Source organism: Dipodomys merriami, unplaced genomic scaffold, assembly GCF_024711535.1.
Source record: "Dipodomys merriami isolate MVZ:Mamm:240054 unplaced genomic scaffold, mDipMer1.0.p SCAF_423, whole genome shotgun sequence".
Classification (NCBI taxonomy): Eukaryota; Metazoa; Chordata; class Mammalia; order Rodentia; family Heteromyidae; genus Dipodomys; species Dipodomys merriami.
Genome location: NW_027205860.1, coordinates 544,222 through 550,050, shown reverse-complemented (window position 1 = coordinate 550,050; position 5,829 = coordinate 544,222).

The following is a 5,829-nucleotide window of genomic DNA, read 5'->3' as shown; positions in this document are numbered from 1 at the left end:
ATGTCATGTCAAAACCAGCTTTACAATGTCGGTGTGTGGGGGGGAGGGGGGTATAATTGGGTGGGGGGAGGGGGGTAAAATTGGGTGGGGGGAGGGGGGAGGCGGGGAAGGGAAGTGAAGGGTAAACAAAGGAGGAGGCTGCAATGCTTGGTAAGAAATGTATGCATTATCCTGCCCATGTAATTGTAGCCCCTCTGTACAATATGTTCTCAAATAAAATAAAATACAATTAAAAAAAATAAAAAATTAAAAAAAAGAAAAAAAAGAAAGGTCCAGGAGGCACTAACTTGAGATTTATCACAATACTGCTGGCACACACGCTGAGCCACACCACACACACTCGACCATGCTCAGTATCAAAGTCCTTTCTCAGACTCTAAGCATTGCTTATGGCTTGTTTGTATGCTTCTTTCTGTTCCATTGCTAGTTTTTCCTGAGCAACAGCATGACAAACACTGAAATCAATTTACGAATCACCTACAACCCCTGCCATATATCTTTCTTCCCTATTAAAACTGAACACAACCGAGTATTGAATTTTTCTCACAGCCTTTGACAAAAAGCTTTAAATCTGGGTGAAATAGTAGATATACGCCCAACATAGGAGTCAAAGAATGTGGATTCCAGTCCAAGCTTTGCCACTAACTAGCTAAATGAACAAGGACACCCACAAGACAGTATATGAGAAATGAACTCTTCAGAAAAAATCATAAAAAAAGAAATGAACTGTACAACTTCAGGGGGTGTGGGGAGGGGTGAAGGAGATGGGGGAGGGAAGGGATAGTGGGAAGGGGTAACAATGCTCGACAAGAAATGTACTCATTGCCTTACTCATGTAACTAGAACCCCTGTGTACAGCATTTTTATAATAAAATAAAATAAAAATGTTTAAAAACGAAAAAAAAAAGAGTTTCACATTATTAAAATTGGCACTCATATTTTGAACAGATAGTTCAGTGCCAGGTGGATGTTGGCAAACATCCAGTAGATGATCAGCAGAGTTAGGCTGCATGTTTTGAAGAATTCACCAACTCTAACAAGTCTAAGTGTAGGATACCTTGTAAAAGACTCATCAAGTCACAATGTCTATATTTTACTCCATGATATCCTTATGGCATCAGGGATATGTAAAATTACTCTAGGGAGATATCTGTTAATCCAATAACAGGTAAAATCTTTCCTCCATTACTTATTGTGATCAGAAATGCATAAGGATTCCTATTAGTGTATGTGGACAATTTGTAAATTGTAGCTTTATTTAATATATTGTTCATTTTTTTTTGGTCCGGTTGTTGGGCCTGAGCTCTGGGCCTGGGCGCTGTCCCTCAGCTCTTCAGCTCAAGGCTAACGCTCTACCACTTGAGCCACAGCGCCACTTCTGGCTTTATTCTTCTTGTTTATGTGGTGCTGAGGAATCGAACCCAAGGCCTCATCCATGCAAGGCAAGCGCTCTACCACTGAGCCACCTTCCCAGCCCTATATCGTTGATTCTTAAAAACATCAAATGGATATTTGATTCACTTCACAAGATTACTTTCTGAGTACTTGAAACAACTGCTGGCTTCAGGGAGACTTCTAGTCCATGAGACAAGCAGGATCGCTCTGGCTCCAAAGGTCCCACATGTGTACACAAGGGCAGCATTTGTGGTGAGTAAATATTTCCACTCACAGAGCTTCTCTCTCTCTGACCACAATTCCAGTCATCTTCTCCTGGACACTGTCTCCAGGTATTCCAGTATGCCTTAAGTTGTGAATGGTCCTTGTTTTTCTAGCCCATAAAAATTGAAGAGCTAAAATGTAAAATAAAACACTACACTACAGACAACATAAAAGAAGAAACATTTTATTTAGACAGTAAGCTACTGAATAAAACTTCAAATATCTCAGTAAATAAGAGCAAAATTTGACAAATGGGGTTACACTGAATTAAAAATGTGGCACAACACAATAAACAGTAACTAGGGTGAATAGATGGCTTACAGATTAGCTTAACATCAGCCAAGAACTTAATTATCAGAATATGAAGGAAGGGTAGAAATCTAAACTCTTAAGTAATGTCAATGAACACATTGGCAAGCAAATTTAAAGATATTCCTGACATCTGGAAGTATATGGGGCCAATTAAAATACAAAAATAGATGCTCAACATCCTTGGCATAAAGGAAATGCAAAGCCAAAGGACATTGAATTTTTCACACTTCAATGACAATGTCTATCGCCAAGAACACAAATAAAAATGCTGGCAAAATAAAGTGATCACTTATACACAATTCATAGGAATATCATTTCATACTATGGAAATGTATGTAGTTTCTCACAAATTATAAAAAGCTGGATGCTTGTGGCTCACGCCTGTAATCCTAGCTACTCAGGAGACTGAGATCTAAGGAATGCGGTTCAAAGCCAGCCTGAGCAGGAAAATCTGTGAGACTCTATTTTTTTTGGGGGGGGGTTCCTGTTGTGGGACCTGAACTCTGGGTCTGGGCGCTGTCCCTCAGCTCTTCAGCTCATGGCTAGAGCTCTACCACTTGAGCTACAGCTCCACTTCTGGCTTTTTTCTTTTTTCTTATGTGGTGCTGAGGACTCGAACCCAGGGCCTCATGCATGAAAGGCAAGTCCTCTACCATTGAGCCACCTTCCCAGCCCCTGTGAGATACTTATCTCCAAAAATCCACTAGAAAATCAGAAGTGGCACTCTGGCTCAATCTGTAGAGCACTCTTCTTGAGCTGAAGAGTACAGGGACAGCACCCAAACTCAGAGGTCAAGCCCCATGACTGACAAAAAAACCCCACAAAAATGATAAATAGATTGAAGATATGAACCAATACCACTACCTTATGAGATTGAGGTTCATTGCATATGTACATGTATGTGTATAAATAAACCCTCTATAGAATTAACATATGCTACTAAGAATGAAAAAGTAAGTGATATAATTATATAATATAAGGAGTATACAAGATTAAAGGGCCAGTGGAAATCTCATTAAAATTTTTTTCCTACATCAAATACAGTGAAAATGGGTTATACTTTGGGAGAGGGACATACAAAGCAACAAAGAAATCATCTTATGAATATGTTAGAAACAACCGCATGAAAGAAAAACCATTTGAATCCTTATCTAGAGGTTCATTCCTCCTAAAATAAACTTATCTGACCATTTCTGCTTGTCTCAGACATATACAAGTTATTGCAAATTATGTAACTGTAACCCATCTGTATGATATTTTCACAATAAATAAAAGTTTTTCCTTCTACAATCTATAGTACATTTGCTGATTTGTTTAAACAGCAATGCACATTTTCTGATACGTAGTACGTGATTATGGGCAAGTACATCATGTGCATGGAAGGTTGCGACATTTGCAGAGTGTGTACACATCTCTGAAGTAGCTCTGCTCTCAAGGGCCATTGGGGTCTCTGTGTGGTATTTGTGTCTAATATATTATGACAAGTAGAAAACATAGAGTCTGTACCGATATTGATTTAGGCTCATGGTAGAGAAGGAAGTCTTCTATTACCATATGTTCTCAAAAACATGTCCTGAACTAGATTGTGAAAGCAGGTTGAGTAAAAATTACCTGTGTAAAGGTGAAAGTTCAGAATGCAAATGTGACATTCAATTTGGCATCAACCTTGATTTATTGAGACTAACTTACTGAGGATATTTGTATGATGTACTAATCTGTGAATTTATCAGAATATATTAGATATAAATTCTAGAGCCCTTAGTAACATTTTGTTGGTTTCAGCATCATCATTGCTTCCAGGGAGAAGTAAGCAGGTACATTTTTGGAAGCCTGTGCAAATGGAAATTTTATGGAACCCTGCCTAGATCAACCAGCAATGTTCTGTGGACATTGAATTTATGAACTGACCCATTGGGTCTGATGCCTTAATAACTTTGGTTGATATCCCACTACAATACATTTTTTTTTCTGTCCATTTCACCATGCACCTGACATGGGATCCTCTGATGCAATTCAATTGCATCATTCTGAATGACTTTTCGGCAAATAGACACAGATATTGGAGTAAACATATCAAAGTTAACTTCAACACTAGGGACTCACTGTCTGTGGTCTTGGAAGAAACAGTAGCACCCGAGATGAATAAGGAGAACCTGCAAGTGTGCTTTCCAACCTATGTTTTTCTTCTGGATGCAAGGCCACAGACGCAGAGCTCCAGGGAAGAATTTAATACATTCTTCCTGGGGATTCACAAGAGTTTTCCATGAAAGATGGACTATACTACACATGTTTGTGAATAAAAGGACTCATGTGCACATGTGCAAAGATATCTATATATATACACACGTGTGTGTGTGTGTGTGTCTGTGTGTCTGTGTGTCTGTGTGTCTGTGTGTGTGTGTATACCTAAAACTGTGGGCCTCAGTTTGAACCAGGATTTTAGCTTAGCAGATACTTCATGGATGTACCTTTCGACTTTCACATTCCTTTTCCTCCAGCTTCCACTCTTTGTTAGTCCTTGGCTGGCATTATGTGCTTTTCTACAATGAAGCACTGAGAACACGTGGATGGAGATGGGATGTTGCTGGTGTTTTGGCCCTCTACACTTTAGACAAAGATCGCAGTAACAGACGATGTTTCCAAGGCGTTAAGAAAACAAGCCCTAAGTAACTCATTAATCTATTTCCATTTACTGTTTTGTTCTCAGGATAGGCAATGCCTGAGGGAAGTTTAGGTGCACAGATGAGTGTTCTCTTTCTTCTCTACCATGACAACCCATCCTTATGCACCAGTGAAAAGCTCAGTTTCATACTTGTACCTTTCATCTATGGTTCAGTACATTTCTATCTACTAGTAGGAAATGAATTTGGTTTCCTCCCATATATAGCTTCTCTTTCTAGGCACTACACTTTACTCAACTATCTTCTTAATCCCAGAAGTCACTGCAGATTATGATGGGATGGCTGCTATTTCAAACATTTGAGTCAGTGTCACCAATTATGTAGTAAAAGGCTTCAGATACTCCCTTCCCTCCTATTATACACACACAAGCACACACACACATATGTGTGTGTGTGTGTGTGTATATATATATATATATATATATATATATATATATATATATGTCCTTATCTTATATGCCAGTAGTATGTTTGCTTATCTTTTTTTCTTTTGTGCTTGTACTAGAAATTCAGGGCATGTGCACTGTACTGAGCTTTCTTGCTCAAGACTAGTGCTTTACCACTTGAGCCACAGCTCTACATCTGATTCTTTTTGGTTGTTAAATAGAGAAATGAGTCTCACAGTCACCCCTGCCCAAGATAGCTTCAAAACATGATCACCACATCTCAGACCCCTATGTACCTAAGACTACAGGCATGATGCACCAGTCCCTAGCGTAGTTTATTTTTCTTATTCCGTAGTATTTATCCATGTTAAGCTAACTTTCCTTCTCTTAATTTCCCAAAACATGTTTGTGTACTTTTGTTTCTGTGCTAATATGAACACATTGAGAATTATAATCTCAGCAAATCTCATAACTACCCATAGATATGAAGAAAAGAATAGTCTGTATTAGTAAAATATCATTAATATCATTAATGGTGGGGCTGGGAAGGTGGCTCAGTGGTAGAGCGCTTGCCTTGCATGCATGAGGCCCTGGGTTCGATTCCTCAGCACCACATAAGCAAAAAGAAAAAAGCTGGAATTTTTTCCTTTTTGCTTATGTGGTGCTGAGGAATCGAACCCAGGGCCTCATGCATGCAAGGCAAGCGCTCTACCACTGAGCCACCTTCCAGCCCCTTATTTTTGTTTTTTCTACTAAAGAAATTCAGCAATGATTTTGAGAAGCTACCTTTG